General features: G+C 38.0%; 1 protein-coding gene across 2 annotated transcripts in view; it reads left to right on the forward strand.

The window, feature by feature from the left end:
* The window catches only part of vri (nuclear factor interleukin-3-regulated vrille), a 95,527-nt gene that overhangs the window by 42,078 nt on the left and 30,872 nt on the right, over positions 1 to 22,577 (forward strand). The window lies entirely within an intron of this gene.

The following is a 22,577-nucleotide window of genomic DNA, read 5'->3' on the forward strand; positions in this document are numbered from 1 at the left end:
GAATGTATGAAATGGAACAATTTCGTATCTTTTTGTTGCATATTGTTCTGTGACAGAACGCATGGGGTACATACAAAATGTAGACTATAAGTATTCAAATTATTATTTGAAGAATAATATGATAGTTTGATGTGTGCGTGTGTGTGTGTGTGTGAGAGAGAGACAGAGAGAGAGAGAGAGAGAGAGAAAGGGAAGAGTTTGTGTTTTTCATGTATGCAAATCTCAAAACTTCTTGTTGGCACAACTTTAATCACTGACGTTTAATGTGTGTCTGTTGGACAAGTCATACTTGCCTTTAAGTTAAAATTCAGATAGGATACTCCGACAACGAGAGAAGAAAACGAAAAACGCACAGAATAATAACCTTAGAAACCATTGCGCACTCTCTAAATCAGAGAAAAACTTAACCATTGGGCATACAAATATGTGCCAACAATGTAATTGAACATTTTACGAACAAACATTGAAGAATGATTTTATAATGAGCAAACGAAGGAAACCACACGCGGCGTAATCTTATCCCAAGAACTTACGTATATTGCCCTTATTATGTTGGGCAATTCCCTTTAGAACAGATCACTGCATTTCCTTATAAGGGAACAAAGAGAAGTACTGAGCTCAGTCTCACGTTATGTTCAAGAACTAATGAAATACGAATGAAATCAGAATGTCGAGACTGTATTAATGCAGAAAATTTGGCAACGATATTTTTAAGTGATTCGTTTGGGTTTATCCCATCGATTGGAGATAATGTAGGCCACCATACATCATTCTTTGCCATTATATTAAAGTGTTCAAAAAAAGATGTCCAATGAACCAAGTGTCAAAATTATTGATTGCAAAAAATTATAAATGTACTGTGAATTATTTATTATTAATTATAAATAATAATACCCGTTGCCCGGGTATTTATTTATCCCAATCTTCTATTAGACAGGAAAATAATGAATTCTAACTATAATTTAAATGTCATCGTGAATGTCACCAATTAGCTTAGCGACTCCGAAAACTATGGATTCGACACTAATGTAGGTCATTTTTGAAATTTTATTTTTCACCCCCCTCACCCCCGATGCCTATAGCTGATGAACTTGGAGTTGAACGGAATTCGGAGTGTAACTATTCATCTTAGCGACCCAGAAAAGTTTGGATTCCACACTAATATTGGTCGTTTTCGATTATTTTTACATGTCGCCCCCTTCCCACCCCCACCCCTAGGGGCGCCAGTGGTGTCTTACCCCCACAGTATTTCTTTCCAGATTGTAAGTCATACGAGTATGTGTACCAAGTTTGGTTGAAATTGCTCCAGGCGTTCGAGAGTTATGCCGGAACAAACATACATACATATATACACACATACATCCATTTTTATATATATAGATTATTTGCATAAACATCACATTTTGGTTATGTGCCATATTTTTTACTCTAGCGTTACATGTGTGGTACTAAAATACGATCATGTCCTTGCCACATTTCTTGTGTGTGTTTTTCATATTTCACGTCACTTCCCTAGGTTAACTGCCATCATGAAGATGAGTTACGATTTGGATACTTGATTAGAGGCCAAACCCAAAGAAACAAATAATTTACACGATAAGCCAACCTATGGCTCTTTGTCATTGTGATTTGATGAATTGCAGTAGAATAAATATGCATAGTCGTAGCAACTTTTTCATTCCTCAATGAACAAATATCCAAGCAGGGGATCAGACACTTGGATTAATTGAATGAGGTTAAAATTATTATGGGTGCCCCAACACTTAGGCTATTTGCACCAGTTACTTATCTGTTTACCAACAGGAAAATGTTGGACAGATTCCGAGATTTATTATTTCTTTCAAATACTGTCTACTTAAAAACATGACGTGCCTAAGGTGAAAGCCGAGACTATTAAGGGACACTCATCACATAGAAAGACACGTAAGAATGAACAGACATAACAGGAAACACAGATGATTCTGGATGTTGTTCCATATGTTATACATTCAGGGTCTCCCAGATAGCGTAGTGTGCCCGCGTAATCAAAGTGTTCCGGGTTCTGTTCCCGTTAGAGATACGTAAACCAGTGGTTCGGATTCCACTTTAAGCTGTAGCTCCAGTCCCCATTAGCCTAACTGAGCATAACGTGGACTTGAAAGTGAAATAAACTTTTTCCGACATTTCCGAAACTCTTTAATCCGCGGTTTCTGGGGTGTGCTGTTGAGAGAGTATGCTCATACTAGTACACTAATACTTGCACACTAATTTCATATAGCCGGCCTCCGTGGCGGAGTGGTTGGCATATCACGCTACGACACCAGTGGTTCCAGGTTCGAATCCCGGACGGAGCATTGGTGTTTGTGGATGTCCATTCATCAATTAAATCATATCATCAATCATCCCCATCTTCGCGATTAGCCAAAAGTGGCAGAAAAGCGAAGTAAAATAAACCAAATCACTCAATCAAGTTTCATATTGAGTGAAAAATGAGATTTACGTTCCTTGGCATTATTTAATTCTGCATTTCACTCTGGAAGCTAAGGTATTGAGGGAGGGGGTTGTTTAGTCCCATAGCCCCTGCCCCTTAGTCTTGAGAAAACCTACTGCCCTTGAATCTCTATGTCTGAATTGATTTCTACGCTCCGAATGTTCTCGTTATCTTCCAGTTGCCCAAACAGTCAAAGGGCTTTTGAGATTTATTTTTTTCAGTCAACTTTATGAACAGATAGGCTAATCGGAACTGGACCTGCAGTTTAAAGTGGGATCTAAACAACTAACTACGTGTGTCTATCAGATATCGATCCCGGGACAGCTTGATTGCAAGGTGATGACGTCACCACTATGTCAGCGGAGAGGCCAACTAGTCGAAGGGACGGACCAAAGTATAAAAAGCGCTTCCTTCCTCGAACAAACTAGTTCCTGCCATCGTGCACGACGTATAAACGTCGACTGCACGGTATATCTTCATGACACAGCTAACATTCTCACGAAGTGTAAGTTTTCGAGCTGTAAAATCCTCAACTTTCTAATCCAATATGTGCACTTCGCAGAAAGCTAGCCGCATGACGAAAAAGGTTCTTGTTGCAAAGTAATGTGAAAGGCGTCCGCGATGACGTTACTCCGGCGGGTTCAACAGCCGTCGGTCGGTTCTATTACCAATGCTTTGTTTGTATTTTTCATCGCGGTGTGCTTTCCTTTCTTTCTGCATCTGCACCACTGCTGGCTCGCCTCCTTCGTCGCTTTCTCCGATGGGACTACAATTGCATCGGGTGATAGGTGCCAGCGTTTGAAAATGCAGGCTGGAAGTGGGACAGCGCATTTTGCAGCAGATAAGCGGCCCGAATGAACTCCTTTCCGTGCACTTTCTCAAAGGGGAACCAGGTCTGATTTTTTCTCCCCCTTTTAAGAAAGTAAAAGAAATTTGCACCGAATGGAGCCATACTTCCGAAGTCATTATGAAAATATCAAAGCTTTACGTCACAAAGCATTACCAAGAAAGATGGGAGAGTGGTTAAGGTGCTGTATCATGCTATTGTTTTGTAGACTCTATACGTCCTAAATAAGCTGCTATTTGTTCTACGATCGTATCTCAAACATTACAATAAAGGAAGAAATAACTTGAGATTCTACTAGGTTTGTGTTCATAGAATTCTGTACCGAAAGTTTAGTGACGCCAAGTTCTCTGCTCATTCGTAGTCTGAATGTCGAATTAGTTGCAGTTTCTTCCAGTACGAGAAAACAATACAAGCAATTGTATTGCTTTAAAACATACGAGAGACCCTCTGTAACTAATTGGTTGCACTCTCTGCCTCATTATCCTGAAGGAACTCCTTGAATGCATTGGAATATGATTTCCATTGCTGTAAAATGTGGGAGGCTCTTAAGTGAAAACTCTGTTTAAAAAATCTACCCTCATTTCTGGACTAGACAAGTTTTGCCAGTGCTGTAGTAACCAGACAAATTACACAGCATATTGGAAAAGTATTATGAAAACAGATTGTGCCCCCCAAATTGGTGTCACGAGCTTGATAGTTGACGTCATTGACGGGAATTTTCCCTCCGAATCATTTTCGTCACTCGAAATCATTCCAGAAATGATCTTTAGGCCATTTCCTGTTGCTGACCCCATCGCACAAAAATAAATAATTAAATTCAACAAAGACGAAATTGTCTTCTCGACTGACACAATGCGCCCACTTATGAAAGATTCAGGACTCATGTAGGCGCAAGTGGTTATGGAACTGCGCAAAAGTTAAGGCCTATGTCCTATTGACCTCGATCAACATATAAACTGGGCGTTAAACTCAAAAGAAGACAGCACCAAACACCGATTGGCGTTTTCGCTTTTTACACACAAGGTACTGCTCTTCCAAACAATGCCCAATTAAGACGATTGCATTTCAGTATTTAATAGCATAAAAGGTTGACGCAAAATAGAATTTTAACTAAGGAACAATTGGTCAGTGTGCCTTTTGAAGGTCATTACTGTTTTCGCTCTTGTGTACGTATACGGGATGTCGTCAAGTTTAAACAGTACGTGTGAAAGCGATATCCGCGTGTAATGCATGAGCGTAGTTTTCATGCAGTGTCCTTATTGTGAGCTGAAGCGAGGCGTTACGTGAGTAAGAAGGAAAGAGCAGTTCGCGGGATACGCACTGCTGGGATAATCGAAACCAGCTCCATCAAATTGGCGGAACAAATGCATGGCTATGTCTGGTCGGTAAAAGGGATGCAATCTTTCAGAAACGGCCATATTGTTGCACTTGAAGTGCGAAGCCCTTTCCCTTCTATCAACTTTGGAAACTGCTGAAAAATAGCGACGTAAGTGCAGGATATGTTCAATATAACCTATTTATACATATATCAGGCTCAAATGCATTTGATAAACATTTCCTTGAGTAATTGCCATTTCAAATTTGGAATATTCATTCATTATTATTATTCCACTATGATTAGATAGGCTGGTATGGACTGGACCTCCGGCTTGATAAAGATACACCCAAGACATTCAAATGTGTCCCCATCAGGAATCCAATACAAGGCAACAACCTTAGCTACTACGCTATCATGAAGATCTAAAATGAATTGAATTAATGAGGAACTGGCTGATAGAAGGCACCAGTAATTCCCATTCCCAATTCAGAAATCGTTCATTTTCTTTCACTATTCTAAGCCCCGCGACAGGTTAAGTTTGCAGCAGATTTTATGTATTAAACCACGAGAGAACGGCGCTCAGCATCTCCCATGCAAGTCTTGCCTCAACTGCCGAGCTGTTCATATCACAGACAGTGAGGAATCGGCAGTATTGCAGCAGGACTACATTCTGTGTGCACGTTTGGGTCCATTATATGCGAAAAGTTGCTGCAAACTTAACCTGTCACGGGGCTTAACCTTAGGGGCCTCGTGGTTTTCTACTGTTTCCTTGAGGTGAAAACGAACTTATGTTACCTCTGTTCAAGCGTACATTCATGAATTTAACTGAGTGACTAGTGGTGGACGAAATGCTGTTGATAATTGTATTGGTCTCCATAAACCCCTGATCAAATTTCACACAAACACTACTGCAGTTATAAACAAGATCAGTTGTTCATAGAAATGATATTATGGTACATGAACGGTATACCCTTTTAGGAGCTTTGTTCCTTCTGGATGTAAATTCCATATAAATAAGGAAAAACTAGATGAATAACGTGGCAGTAGAATTTGGAGACATTAAATAACCCAAGAGAAATGTCGAACTTAAGAGTAAGTGAAATCACATTGCATGACAGTATCGATCTCGTCCTACTAACCTGCTTGTCATGTAACAAGTTATCACAGAAGTTTAACCTAAATCTTCCTTGCTGAGGTAAAAGTCAACTTCCATGATTTCTTAGTGGGAGACGTTGGAATTGAAAGGTTCCAACAGCTTAGCTACCGAATGACTTGAAATGTGGATTTTCATTTTGCATATTGTCCATCATCATCGGATTGTTACACACTTCCCACTGAGTGGTATTTTGTTACATAATTACATATTTTGGGATTTTTCAGTTAATTAAGTTTCCAATTAAATCTCTGTAGTCCATGTTACGTTAGTTTGTTTTAATTTTAAGTCCACTTAATGCAGAGATAGGCTAAACTGGACTTGATGTACAGTTTAAAGTGGCATCTTTCATCGAAAATCGAACGGGTAATCGTCCACCTGAAGTTAACATTTCTCAAGAGGAGCAGATTATTACATATAGCATCGTTTATATTAATCTTACCCCCATTGAAGTATCGACTGATTACGTTGAAATTCTGGATAAGCGAGATTTGGGTTATCCGCCATTTTGTGATTCTGGTATGATTTAAAACGACTAAACAATAGTAACACAAGCAAAGTCACCTGCACTCCAATCATATTCAATTTACAAAATCTTCAGTTTAGCCTTAATTACTCAACTTTCCAACAGAGGCTACTTTTCTCAAGGGGAGAGAGTAACAGAAAGCATGAGTAACATTACTTCATGGATGGTTACTTAACTAGATGGATATCCCCGGTGCAGTTTCCATGTTCTTCATAAAACGATAATTTGCTATTAGCCGAAAACAAAGAACAGATCTTTGTAAGCTCCTGCCTACGTCATTTTCTCGAAAACCTCTCCAGACCCTCTCACCGGAATCTTCCTTCATTTCGACCAACAGCAAGTAAAGCATGTCTGAGCGACAGATAGCAGTAACGGTTATAAAATGAACGTCTGCCTTTCTTCCTCTCCTCGTGCTTTCAGCGGAGGTTTTCCTGAAACAAGGGAGACCGTATGATAAAGTGCGCCGGGAGTCATTGGAAAAACCACGCCGCGAGTTCGCCAAAAATACTGGAAGCCGCAGCTGCAGCCCGTTCTCAGAAATTGACGCACTCTTTTTTTTCTTCTTTGGCCCAGTCTGCTCGCACTGCCCACCATGTCTCCCGCCAGAAGTACCGAGGTCCGCGTTTACGAAACGAAATTATAACGAGCCTTCTTATTGAGATTTACACGGGGAATAGGCATCTGCAATATTACGCCGAGACCGAGAATGGGACTTTATCCTTGAGACTCGACAAAATATAGAACCCTAACTTTACGTAAATATTTCCCACAAGACTGGAGACAAGATCAGATTAACATGATTTTTGTAAAATTGATCATCATGCCTGATTTACCATAGGGTCAATCCATATGAAGTGATACAACATGGCTGCTTGATCATTTTGAAAAAAAATTATATTTTGTGTGGTGTGGCAGTTCAGAACCACTGTTATTTTATTTTTACTATCACCGATTTGAAGATGGCGGCCATTTTTTTTATCATGGCGCGCGTCATTTTCTCCATTCGTAAGCAACTTTTTTATCTTAGCTCTGGTAAGTCCTACGACAATGAGACAAAATCTGTGATGTTAAGCACATTATAGGCTACAATTATATTTGTGTGTAATTTTCTAAATATTATTCCTTCATAATAAATTTTAAGGTCAAAATTGTGTATTTTAATAGCTCTAAATGACATTGTTGGACATTTGTTTTAGGGGAAGGCAATTTTTTTGTACAAGTACCTGTGTACCAATAGTGTGTGTCAAAATTATTTGAAGCTTGAGACGTTAATCCTTTTTTTTCTACAGGGTCATAAACATGTACTTTCTATTAAAATAATCCAAGTTCAGGGTTAAATATCTCTGGTAGGCAGTTGTTTATAAATCTGAAATTTGTACACAATACAGTACTCCATGATAAGTAACTTCAGTAAAAAGTTTGAGTTTGAGATTCAATTGTTTTAAGAGATACAAAACTCGTGAAAAATTCAATATTTTGCATTAAATATGGTATGCCTAATTTCATTTCTTATTAACATTTTGTGTTACATTCCTGCAAACTGTAATTTGGAATGTCAATCAACAACTTTACAATCCTGAAATGGCTCTGCAATAAAGTATATATACGAGGGCGTGTTGAAAAGTAAAGCTTCCTATATTTTTATTTTTTTTTGTTACCTTGTGAAGGCATTTTGGATTTTGAGTAACCATATATTGCACTTACAAGACTTACCCTCTTCTCCATTGAAGGTTTCAAACTTCTATCCCCAGGGGGTGCTGAACTATAGCGAGGAAAATGGTAGCATGTAACCATGCAATGTCGGTGGAGCGCCTGAAGTAGCGTACCATGTTCGAGTTTCTAACCGCAGAAAATGTGCTACAAATTGACATTCATCTGAGACTGAGGGCATTTTATGGGGATGAATGCGTAGACATCAATACTGTGCGATCGTTAGTTTTTCATGCTCTTAAAGAAAACCCCAGCTGAAGAACTCTCAGCGTATGTGAGAGAATGGAGTGGAAGGCCGCGTACTGCAACTGATGGAGGTCATCGGAATTGTGTTCAGCTGGGGTTTTCTTTACTTTGTCGGTAACCGTGGCAAGTGGCGAACATTTTTTTAATTTTTTTTAAGTAAAGCTAATTAATAAAAACTATCTTCGGCCAATCATGTCTGAAACACGCTTGTTTCCATTTTATACAAGATAGCATTATACGAAAAAGAATATTACATGCAATGGTAAAAGTAAAGTTCCCTGTGCATATAGCACCATGTCTTGAAGGCACATTTAGGGGATGTGGGGGTAGAGCCACACACATTCTCGATCTCGACCATTTTGGAGGTGATGTGATCAGAACCACTCTCCGACCGCCCTTACCTCCCAGGGTTGCCCCCAAGTATCCATTAATTTGAGGCTGGGTGAACCCCAGAGTCGCTTTATGTGGAGACAACGTAGGAAAGAATTCAGACCTTAGATCACCCACGCGGGAGATCCGGAAATATTACGTGTAATTCTTTTTAAAAATCCAATCATATATCATAGGCCTACAACGGTAAACATATGAAGTCAAGCCTTCATTTCTTTCCTAATACTTGTTACATTTAAGATACGTTTGAGAGAGAGAGAGAGAGAGTATGTTACAGTTAGTTAATTTTCATAAAATATAATAATAATGTAAAATTAGTGTCGCATTTTTAAAAGTTTTAACTGTGGTCGAGCGAGATATCCTTTTGTGCTTAATAGTATTGTAATAGCGTAACAAGTCTCATTCTTTATTTTATAGTTTAATGTTTTACTTAGAAATATATTGATTTTCAATTTCGTGTTGCTGCGTAATGACGGGGGGGAGGGGGACGTTCTAAAGGGAGCGGCATCTGCCGCCACCGCCCATGGCGGCAAAATGACTGAAATCAATTGGGAAATGAACACGTGACCGTTTTATCACAAGTCCAGTTTCTGAACTGTCCGGGTGTTCACGCGAATCATACTGCTTTGTGACACTAACAGTTACTTACAAGTGAGGGAAAATATCTAGGAGCTCCGAAGGTCCTTGTGGAGAGTCGTAAGTCTTCTTCCTTCCTCTTCTGAACTTCATATTCCCAAACAGGGCAATATCAATTCGCTCCGTAATTTGCATACAGAATGTCCTAAAATTTTCTCGGCGCTCTTATGCAGGTGTCTCACCTAATTTCAAAAGGAGCGGTTCTAGAATAGGCATCCGTGGACTAGGAACCGTTTCAAACGTTAATAATCACGTTCTACGTTGCGAATCTCTGCTCTGGCCGTTAGCAATGACCATGGCATTCAAGAGGTGCGAGAAAGGAAGGGGAAAAAGTCGAGGCAATAGAACATTATTTCACTGACGTGTTTACGGGCCCATTGAAGCTTCAATGAGAAGTTACAGTAGGTGTGTTTTTTCTTTGTCGCAAAGTCCATCCGTGTGGGAGGGAACTGCCGGGACAAAGAAAAAGGAAGAAAGAAATGTAACGTTGACCATGAAAAGCGGTGAAAGCTGTTCATAAATTACCTAACCTCCTTTCTCATCTTGTCGCTCTGGATAGCACAGAAAAGTTTGCAGTCAGTAGGTCATTGACTTTCTCCATGTACCTTCCATGCCTATTGAGGCCATCACTTGCCACGTAGCTTAACTTCACATTTCGCTCGCTGGAAGCACCGTTGTTTAGCGTTCGTCCGACTTGCTTGTCGCTATAGCAACTGATCCTGTAACGCTTACGCAATGTCCTCAATACTGCAAATGTAGGCCAAGCGCTTGGACACTGCAGTCATACAGTAACAGAAAGCGTTAACAACGAAAAAAAGGAGAGAGAGAGAGGGAGAAAAAAAAGAGGACGAAGGAAATTCTAAATATAGAGCAACGTGGTCCTAGTTTCGCTTCCTTTGAAACCCTTAATAACATTGCGATTCGACATGTGTGAATATGTCGGTTGTTATTATGTGGGAGATGTACGGACAGCGTGGTATATCAGTTGTGGAAATGTTCGTCATTGTGCTGTTTGTAAAGATAATAATACAAGGTGTGACTAGCACAACGCTCTGGTGAGAGGACAAGAGTGCTCCAGAGCCGTGTGGTGTTTTTAATCATCTCTAATTCTAACAATGCGAAATTGAATATGGGCACCCCTGGTTTCACATGAGGTTGCTCCTTGCTTAAACTTAGTACATACTTTTAACTCCAAATCTCTGTAAGGGACCACCCAGCAACCACAAAACAAAGACAAGGTAAGGATGACGGGTGTTCGTCCTTATTGATACGCTTCCTCGTAATTTCTTTAAGAAGGAGCAACCACTCATGTGTACAACACTATCCACTCAGCAGCCAGTGAAACTCCCTCTTAATTGTCGTATATGAAGATACGTGAAATAGAAATACTTCATATGGTTTCAAAATGAGGTCGAGCCGAGCGGTTTGATGAAGTGACCAATAACGTATGCTCACGTCCTTGGACGCAGGTAAGGGAGTCAAGCATGAAGGACATCGCTTTACGTACATGCAAGTGCTTCTTCTGATACGGAACATAGGACAAAGCAAATGTTTCGAATACCACAAGATTGTAGAACTTCGCTTTTATCTGCCTGCTCACACCATGATGCGCAGAAGGAATCGACGAAGAGAATAGTGCGCAGAAGGATGTATCAGTCAACTTCCGTTTTGATTTGGGTTTCTATTAGATTGCTCAATTTTCCCTGATAAGTAATGCTATCTTTGTCTCTTCGTAGGCGTTCTTTCTTGTTTCTGTGTGCTCGAGAGTATTGTAAATATTTGTGTCCGAGTTTACGATCTTTTAATCTACGTTGCAATCGTCCGCTCTTTGTATATCGCATGCTTTTTGTCAAACGGTGTACGCCTGAATCCCGATACCTCGAATAACGGTATGCCTTGTTGGAGAAACTAGCGCATCTACAGTAAACAAAGCACATGAAAATACAACAAAACAGTCATGCGTTGCTCATAGTTCCGGGAACAAATAAAACCCATGTTATCAGAGTATCCCGTAACAGTAGTTATCGGTGTTTATTTGAACTGCAGGCCTACTTAGTTTATGCAAGTTACGTCATTTTAGTCTTAGTTAGTCAGAAGCTTCGGCTCTTTGTCGAGAATCTCCTGTTAGGTTTTATAATTTATGAACTTGGGAGCAGGTCATACTTATAATCAAGTAGGACATTACATTATTATTTAACACTAATTTATAATATTTTTCTGGCAAGTTTTGAACTTTTAACAATATTTGTCATTAATAAAGTAAACAAAACAGTCACTTTTCTTCCGGATATATATTCTCGGAAGATTCTTTAACGTGCATGCTGAAGTTTTGTTTTAATTTACCCTTTATTTACATTCTTTATTTCACCTATCACAATAAAACTAATCAATGAACAATTCTGTGTCCATATAAAATTTTAACGTATATTATTTTATTTGCAAGCAGGCTGTGGATATTTGAAACGCGGTGTAATGTAAGGGAGCTTTTTGTTTTTCATAAGAGTGTAATATAAGCGAAGCCTCTTGTTTCTTTATAGACAATGAAAGTAAATCAATCTATATGGCATTTCTAATTCTTTTTAGGAAAAGAGTTTATCTAGTTTACTTTTTAATATATTGTTATATTCATTGTAACAATATATGCAGTATGTTAGTAATGAAACGTTCACGAGTCTAGGACAATTTCGTTATAGACCTGAAACTCGTTGGATGTTTTGGAGTCAAGAACACGAAATTTAATGTTGAGTCGTGTTCTTGAATAAATGTAGAAGTCTACGCTGTGAAGGTGTTCTCTCTTTCAGTCCCCATATAGATTGATACTTTCATGTTTTGCAGCTTCAATTATTATTATTTCTTCTCTGCATGCAACATATATATTTTTCTTTCGGCTCTGATCTGTTATTTCAGATTAAAGGTCATAAATTCAGTTTCAAAAGGATATAGCTACGCTTTTTTCTAACGTTTCGCTAAATATTTCATCGTATTCTTCATAAATATGTACAAGTCAGACACGTAGGCTTTTCGTATTCAGGTAATAATACAAATAAAATTGAAACGTTAGGCTATTGGTTACACAAGAAGCTGGCAAAGCTTGCAGAATATATGAGTGAATAAGGGATGCTGTACCAAGTCTACATTTCAACCACGAAACTACACACAGATATTAGTTCAGACTTATAAATTCCTGCAGAACAGAGCTTTAGATTCGCATGCTTTATGGTAGAGAACGCAGCGCTGGTATGTTTTGCTTTCGTTGTCGTTAATTGGTAAAACACGGTAGAAGTTCTTTAAGGGTATCCACGCAACGCTGAATTTAGTTCAAGGCTGAAGTGTATGCTCGGAAATGGAGAAATGGCTTCTTTAATAACTGGGTGTCGATTCATATGCCTTAGCGATAATTTCCATGTTACCGACTACAGAGTCAATCTATATGTGTTCCCTTTATCTCGGAATAACAGGATCTTATCTGAATAATTGAAGGGCTCAGGTACAAAGCATGGTAAGTGACATTTTGTTCATTTTTTGAGTTACAAAGTAAAACGTGCCATCCTTCAGTTTTCGAGTGAAATTGCCATGTCATACAATTTGCATTCGACTCAGTGAAGTCTTCTGAAATCGGTAAAGACAAAATGAAAACAATTTATCTACAGTATAGCTTCTAATAACCTTTTTTTCTTAATGAACTCAGAACTTACCAAAATGTCACTTGCCATGTTTTACACTCGAAGCCTTCAATTAAAAATATTGTTTCTCTGAGTAGTCAAGAAAAAATCACACGAAAGGAAATCTTTCAAGGAAAATACTCTAGCCTGAAGTTGGTGTCTCATTCTCAATTCATCAGAAAATTTAATCATTCGTTTATAGGGCTAGACTATAGAAATTTGTTATATGACATTGTGGTTCCCGAACTTTGTAGTTTTAGAGGTATGTTATACAATATCAAGTGTTCCATAATGTTTGTGTTTGTTAAATCTCTAATTAATACAGCGACGCTAAGGGTCCCGGGTTCGAATCCCGCTCGGATGAATGTCCATTCATCAATTTCATCATTTCATCACTCATCCCCATCTTTGCAAATTAGCCAAGAGGCACAAAACGCGAAGTAAAATAAACTAAATCAATCAATCAATCAATCTAATTAATACAGATGATTTTGTTGATTTAGCATGCGATTTCGTTTTGTATTAGTGAGCTACATTAATAGCAATTTCCCTGTGAAATTATCTAGTGGAACCCGTGGTAAATGGTTAATCGAAATAATATTCATATAAAAACAAAATTATTGCAGGTTCTGTTTACAATAATTATAAACTGTTGTTACTTTGTTCCTGTATGCTATATGTAGAGTTACATTTAAAGATTACACTTTTTATATAAAGAAGCCACCCACTGAAGACTTAATTATCAAATAAACAAGATCAAAACAACAAATTAAAACAAGCAATCAATGACTCACTGACAAGAAACCTAATAACAATGAGTATCACTTGAAAAACTCTCATAATAATGTGCCTCGGATGTGTACAATGCCAGTGAAATGCCCGAAAACAATCTGGTAAGTGTGCCAAGGCAAACATGAAACGGCTCTGTTGTTTCCGCTGTTATCTTTCTGCATTTCCGATTGCCTTTCCAGACAAGGCTTTTCTTCCTATATGGTTACCCCCAATTAATATAGCTATAAAGTTAAACACTAAGACCGTGTTTCATACTCCGAGCGGATACATGGTTTCACAATACATGCAACATTGTGTTGAAAATTTTAGTTCGTTTTTTGTTTTGTTCTCGAATTTTGATCTCTTTCATGGCATGTAAAGAATAAATTATACACAATGAAACCCATTAGCGTACTAAACAATGAGTCTTTAGTTTCATGTATGGTGCTTTCTCATCAGTCATTTAATTTTTATTAACTCTCATCATCACGATTAGCCAAAAGAGACAGAAACACGACATATAATAAGAAAAGTAATCAATACGAAATACAAACGTACTCGCTTATTCCTAATATATTTCTGTCCCAGCTAGAACTTTCATCTTGATTACATTCAGTAGGGACCATGGAATAAATGGGTAATATTAGAAACAAAACGTACATGGCCTCTGATAATGATACCATTCTGCAGTGATATCACAGAAAGTTTTGATGTACTGCCAGCACCCATCTCTCTCTCTCTTTCTCTCTCGCCGTGTGTGTGTGTTTTGGTGTGTCTAGGAGTGTGCTTCAACTGGTGTGTTTTGTATAAGGTGTACAATATTTACCATGTTTTACTTCACTGAAACGATATTATACATCTATGTACACACACACACACATATAATATAGGCTTTAATTGCTTTACATTGCTTAAATTCTTTCAATTTTCAGTAGACACGTAACAGGTGTTTGAATCCTTATTTATCTCAGCAGAAGTTTCGAACCAGTTTTAGAGCAGTTATAACTTGCCAATTGCTTCTTACGAGGAATTCAGTCGCAGTCTTTCGTGGAGCATTAACATCTCGCAGCCAATTGAAGCCGGCCACAGGAAATTGTAAGAGATAAGCGGAAAATAATTGATTGCGGGCAGTAACCAGTCCCTTTCCTCGGTGAAGCGCAACTGTTTTAATCAGTTTCTTGTTGCAAATTATGCGTTCGTTAGAAGAGGAAACGCAGCTTAATTGTCCGATTGCTATGTCAGGGAAACTTGTCATTCAGTGCCACTTTCCACGACAATGACCGATTGCAAAGCACTTCACGGACCCTACAAAAGCCAACTTTCTCATAGCTTTCAATTATGGACATCAATCGTCACTTTTTATGCCCGCACGTCGTTAATTTGTTTAACTTAACGGTTCTCCGGACCTTGACGAAAATAAATAATCTCCGCGAGAAATGAACCCATAAATTTTATTAATTTAAAGTAATAAACAAGTTAACTTCCCGTACCGATTTGAGCTGTTTGTTAACATGGACATTTCCCCTTTCTTAGTAATGAAAAAGCTGAGCGTTACCGATGTATTGCCATTCGATCGTAAAGATGGTCATAAGTACTAAATTTGTATTCCTCGTGCTTGCTTTCGAATTTAAGACGTCCCCTTCGCGATGCTGTGGTCCGGGATTTGCAATCAAGAAGTGTCTGGTTTATATCACGTGTTCGAATCTATTCATAGTATAACTTGAGTCCCGAATTGCGTATAATGTGGTTTAAATAGATTTTCCATATGAGTTGATTACTACTGAGATTCAATGGAGAATGCTATGTTTAAAATGTAAAATTAATTTTCCTCATTACAAGAAATGTTTACTATCACAGGACAAGAACAGGACAGAGCTAAGAACACCTTCGTTAATATACTATTTATGTTCATACATCAGAATTGCTTGGAAAAAACGAACATATTGTAGTCTTGCAAGCTTGTTTGAGTGTCCCAGAATCTTGCTTATTAAACCAACGGATCTAGGGTGTAAGGGGTGATCCTTCCACGTAGGACACCTAATTGTCAACCTCACTTCCACTTAGTACACCCTGGACTGCATTTTGCAGACTAACGAGGCTCTGGCGTCTGTGTTTTGTCCGTATTTGTGCTGAGTGCCCCTTTACAGCCTTAGCTTTTAATCGAATTCAGAATGTTTTAATATTTTAATAAACAACATTACAGTTAATTTAGGTAAGATAAGGGGCTGGACCCCGTATAACATGACGGGTGCAAAATAGTCTTTAATTGCTGACGCACCCAAAAATTCAAATTTAAATTCAAATAAACCAACGGGTCTGATTCCAAATTTCATTTGATTCTTTAAATAATTACCACAAATTAATGGGCAAGCCGTTGAACGTTTTTTACATTACGATGAGAAAAATAATGCTAATGTTCGCAATCAGGTTTAGCCCTAATATTTACATAAAGATCTGCGCTCTTTGACCTTGTTACATATTACGGCTCTCCCCGGTTCATTTGCACTATATCATGAAGACACATAGAAGTGTTGAGGTAGAACTTCAAATACATTCTTGTGAGAGGTTGACTGAGCTCTAGGGCCGCTATATACTTCTGACGTCTGTACTCTATCCAGGGAATCTGTGGAGCAAGGCCCCGCATAAATGTAGAGAAGGGGAGAAAGCGAGTAGGGGGAGCGAAGCAGTACACACGGATGCAAAAATCTGGTAACTTCAGTCGGTTTTTCCCCTCCACCAAACCCCGTTCCCTCTCATGTGTTCGTTAATCGAACCCTCTCAAGTCAATACTTGCGCAGAGACTTGTTTTCATTCGCTCGCTCCAGAGATTCCCGGGACAGAGTATACTTTGTTCACTGAGGTCAATCCGAATTGCACGAGTAACCCGCTTGAACAAGAATCAAATGTCAACACCCGGCCAACGGAAAAATGTTATTGAAATGCATTCCGGGACTTGTAGTCTTTTCATCAGCTTGAAATTTCGCAACAACCAAATCACTCCAGAGAAAAGAATTAACCCAACTCTCGTTTTGATGGCAAGAATATGTTTATGTGTGCGCAGGACACTGATTTAAAGGACGTAAATAAGCATAACGGTTTCGACTGTGGGCAAATGGGTGATGGTAATACAACATAAGAGTGTGTGTATTTGTATGGGTATGTAGGAAGTTGAGTCACACCACAGTTCCTTCCTGATCCCCTTGACCCATATTACATTGCCGAGCTAGCTACAAGAGATATGAAGGCCGCTTCGAATAGGAAGCGGGTTAAGTGAAAAAGGAAGGAAAGTAGCTGCGAAGGAAGCATGCCCCTATATCCTTGGATTGGAGTCTGGCGAAAGGGGAGGGGAGGGAGAGTGTCGTGTAAACAGAAGGCATGGTATTATCCAATCCGTTCCTTCATTCTGAACATGTATTTAGGGCCACGGTATCAAATATCTTCAGTGAGGCTGCAACTAAATCATGTATTGTAGCACAATGAATAAATTCCTGTTTCCTCGGTGTCCGAACGCGTCGAGAGCTGGACACAAGATGTCGCCCGCGACGGTTTCTAAACAGTTTTATCTAATTATTCATCTTCATTGTCGCCATCAGCCCAAAAATTCAGACAAGCAACGTAAAATGAGAAAACAAATTACACGAATAAAATTCTGGTTAACAATATCGCTTATTCTTCTGCTAAATTAGCCACCACGCGGAGAATGTAACTTAGTTATTGTGTACTACTTCTCGACTGTTCTAAGTTAATCAAGTAGAGGAAAATGAAGAAATAAATTAGACCAAACAAAAAACAATGAACATCAACCAAGGGATTCTGATTTTGAAAAACCACTGCAAACCGGACGAGGAGATGGGCTTCCCTGATGGCATCGTGGTAACTCGTCGCCTTGTAATCAAAGGGTCCAGGGTTCGATCCCTGGTTCAAGCACACTGTAGTTCGAATCCCACTTTAAACTGTAGGTTCATTCCCGATTAGCCTATCTGTGCATAAAGTGTATTTAAAACTCAAGTCAAGAAAACAATGTACGTGCAGAGTATGATGTATGTGACGGAAAATAAGAAGAAAATATTCTTTATCCGCTCATCAAGCCCAGGACCCTCCATGGAAGCAAGCCAAATTGGTGACTTTCATATATTTATCATTATGATAACAGATATATTGATTCCTGTTTAAGGAGTACGTGTAATATTTTTAAAAGAAAGATCATCACTTTCGGGATTATTTGTATGTAGAGTAAGGAGCAGTGAGTTAGCTTATTTACAGATGAACGTAAACTTTGTAAATTTTCTTCGACATTTTTTGTAAATCTAGAAAGAGAAATTTGGCTTAAAACGGAAGTTTGAATACTTGGAAGAGAAAGTAAGAAAAACAAAAGTTCGGAACTGAAGAAGTTTTTAATTTGAGCTGGAAGTGAGTTTCAGAAAGAAACCCTCTTTTGCTCAATTGTAAGTATTTAATTAAATTATTGTTAATGATAGGGATAATGTCTCTTACCTCTTGACAGGGTATTGTATTCAGAGATTAATGCTAACATTTAGTCTAATAATAAAAGTCTATGTGTACAAGCTAAGATTAATTATATGTAAATATAAAAAGATTTGTTCGATCAGAATAGTCCTCTGGAATATTTTGGCGCATTTTTCTGATGTTTTCCAGCTGTGTTCCATAATTTTCCAAAAAAGGAAGGGGGGTTCCAAACAGGCATTATTATTCAAGATGAATACACGATATGACTGTAGCGTTACAATTACCTTCGTACCTCATGCTGCCAATCAGTTTCCTACGTAAATTATTTAATCTGAATTCTTTCGTTCTCTTACGTTAAAAATGTGTTTACGTGGGAATATACAATTCCCCTAAATATGTTAGAACATTGGCATGTGTGGCATATTTCCCTTTTGGAATGACGCTACTGTTTTCTTTTCCTTCTTGCGTTGGTTATTGTTTTTTTTTTCCCACGTGAACGTTTTCATCCTCCAGATGATGTAGACAGAAAAAGAGAATTAACCTTTTTTTCCTCTGCTGACTTGCCTAAGAAACTCAAGTCCTCGCAATTGCCCATGTATCCTAATTTCAATTGGCCCAACTCCCTAGCGTGATGTGTGGGTTGCATGTTTCAAGGCACTTAAGGACGTGGAAAAAAGCTTTCCTTTCCTCCGTACATGCTGCGTCGTTGTCAGATCAAAGAAATACGGATTCGAATTTGAATTTTTTAAGTTCACCTTAGGCACAGGGAGTTTAACCCTGACTCGACATACTTTTTAAAGTTGGATCCGAACTACCACTGGGTATCGACCCGGGACCCCTTGATTACAAGGTGACGACGTTACCACTACACCATCGGTAAGGCCAAATACGGATTTAAATAATAGAATGCAATAATAATGATAAAGTCACTTATTGCTCTGTGTATCCGTACCGCGATGTTCTTTTCATCAGGATTGTGTACAGGAAACAGTCTCGGAATGGAGTTTGAAAAGGGTTCCAATATATTCACAATAAGAAAGTGTGTGTGTAAAAAGTATCACTTTACGATGTAAATATTGCTAATTTTTCATGCCCTTTTAAGTACTTCTGTATATGCATCTCTATAGAATGATTTATATTAAAACTGTGCATGTTAACACACACATGTGCATAAACACCACTACAAAATGTAGGGTATTTTGAAGTACATATCTCGGTAGGTGTAGAAAAGGAGATCACTAAATTCTCTGCTAACAAATGTTTATATCTCGCAGCCTTGATTTAGACTTCATAACTGCCAAACTTTATTATTGAAAGCAGCTGCGTTACGATGATGAGATGCTGTGTACGTAAAAATATACAGTTCTTAAATAATATTGAGGAACTAACTTTGATAATGACACCGAGAACCAGATATTTAAATGAAATGAACTAAATTTAAAACTGGAGCACCAGTTTTAATGAAAATCATATTCTGGGGAAGGTATTACGCAAATATTGCTACTAATAATATTTTATTGCTTTCTTGTTAAACGTAACCCACGTATTTAAATAATTGCGTTTTTTATTTGAATTAAATAACAAGCACAAATATTCGTTTTTCATTGATGGTTCCCCATGCAAACATGTTTTGGCATTGGGTTTCTATGCAGTTTTTGAAGTTTTTTGTCTATATTCGAGAGCCATAACATAACATCTTAATTTATGCAAACGCTGTACGATAATGAAAAATGTGACCATTACACTCTCTACGTAAGCAAATAATAGTAATAGATATGTGGGTGGCATTTGATATCGCAATTGCGCGCTTCTTGTGTAAGGTTTATCTCTTATAGAGATAATGTATCAGCAACCTATGCCAGTTGCATCGTCTCGCAGTTCAGAACTTTGAGAAAACTTTTACTCCGTGCACGATTCAAAGTTTTTGTCAATATTTGCGAAGGAAAATGTACACACATGGTACGTACAGAGAAATAACTTTATATTCATAAATTGTTAGTCACAAATCTTATAATATAGGTTATGAAGGCACTGAAAACACACAGATTTTATTTTTTTCACTTTTCAATCCAAGTTTTAGTATTTTCACAAGTGCGGTTGTTTTTTATTTCTTTTCAAAATACCAGCATGTAAGATACTACAGTAATAATAATTGTGCAGCGTCCATGCTCAAAATGCACATAAATATATATTTGGATAATTTTGTTATTTTATTATTATCTGCCTTAGTGACATCAATATATAATTTTTCTTCCATTCGACGTTCTCTATTTCTTAAAATCAGACCAACTAACACTGTACAAATCCGGAACAAAACATAGAGCTACACAAAATTAGAAAAATGTTCTAGTGCGGTCTGTATTTGTACGGTTTGAATTTTGTTTATGGTACTTTTATGTCTTTCTGAGGTAGTCGCGACGAGGATGAGATGAATGAATGAAATGCATGAAGTAACAAACATAATGAAATGTCCATGCCCATTGTGGCAATTAACCTAGAATTGCTTCAAGGTGACGTAATATTAATATAAAAAAATTCAAATCCAATCCTATGCTTGGTAACATTGATTTTTCTACCGTTTCTAATTTTATTTATAAAGTTAGAAATATTTTTTAAAGGAGGTAAAATTTACGTAAACTATTTCCCAGCCTGGGCTAGGTTTGACTTAACGAAGCTTCAGTATCTACAATTTTATTATCACACTCACAATTTGTTTCGTAATGTAAATTTCAGTCACATTTATGACTTTACAAACATGAATCAAGGGAGAAACAAACACAAAAATGTGTCTTTGAAGCATCTCTCGTATCATGCAAATGGGATATGGACTTATTTGGTCTTGTCGATGGTGAACTGATCATGAACTGATATCATGGTCCACACCAATATCCTGTAACAATCAAACAGCCAGTTTAACAAAGAAATTACTCAGAGAAAACTTTTTGCATCAAGTTGGCATAATTTTCACAGATCCGAAACGTGAAATGCGTGACTTCACCAAGCCTCGAATCTGGACCATGGAAAAGAAAATGATACAAAATCCACTATTTCTGCATCAATGCGATTTCGAAAATCTTCCACAATCCTCTCAATTACACCCGAGGTATCTGTTTTTTTACTGGTGTCAAAATAAATGAATAAATCAATCAAATAATGTTGAAGCTAAACGTTTCAATGGCACAGGCAATGATTTTTAGTTGAAGTACATTTCCCGTAGCTACACAGTTAACCCATTAAGGACCAGTTTTTTAAAAGTATTTCATTAATGTTTATTAAAAACGAAAGTGGACATTTTTTTAATTAGGATCACATATCAATAATTATGGACATATTAAGTAACACGTGTTGTTTATGTTCATGAAGTTATTAAAAATTGAAACACGCTGTCCTATTATAGCACGTTGGCAAGTAACGGGTTAAGCAAATGTTGCCACAAAATGTCAAGTGCACTGTTTTCTGCTCTTTATTGCCCTGGCGACAGAATCTGTCACATTTCGCTTTGGAGACATCTTTTTTAGATTCATGGCGTCAGGTTGTCTCAGACGATGGCAAGAAAGAATGTGCGTAGGTGTTATCTGTCTGTATATTCACATATCACCCACCTGGCGTTATCGGCGATTGTGTGGAATTTGCACTTCGGAACTTCAGTGCTCAATGTGACCTTGCAAGTGCATGCGTTACATCTTGCTGATTAAGAGCAAGAAAGATTCCTCCGGTAGGGATAAGGAAAAAATCGTTACGACATGTTACATTTCCTTTATTTGCCTATCGATTTTTCTCCCGGGAAAAACCCTATATTTAATTACTTAGGCTTTTACATGAACATTCTTTGCATTGGAGAGAGACGTGTTATCAGACATATTGCCTTATTCAAGTTACTATAACAGTCGGTTGCACAAACTATAATAAATGAATCATTTGATTTGTTCACTGTTAATGCATCAATTAATGCAACACTGGGTAAAGTTGTTAATTGCTATGTTTCTCTTGTTGGTAGCAAGTTCCGACCCGAGTCACTTTCACTACATTAGAATGAAGCAACAACTTTAAGCTGTATCAAGCAACGTTAATTTCCTCTTTTTGAAACTAATATTTATTTTCATAATATTGATGCCTTCTCGGTGGCTGAGCGCGTTGAGTGGTCGACTCATAATCTCGGGCACCGAGCGTTCCAGGTTCAAGTCCTCGCTTGGACATGGATGTTCCTTTCTGAATGTCACTTCATCAAATTAATGGAATCATCGTCGTTTGCAGAAAAGTGACGTAAAATAAGAAAAATTCAACGCTTCATACTGTGGCTTCCTTGTTTCATCGTATCACTATTTCTAACATTTGGCAAACTTCCCTTGTCTTTCACATACTAAGCGCTTCCTTAAATCGC

Source organism: Lepisma saccharinum, chromosome 2 (genome assembly GCF_977018435.1).
Source record: "Lepisma saccharinum chromosome 2, izLepSacc3.1, whole genome shotgun sequence".
Lineage (NCBI taxonomy): Eukaryota > Metazoa > Arthropoda > Insecta > Zygentoma > Lepismatidae > Lepisma > Lepisma saccharinum.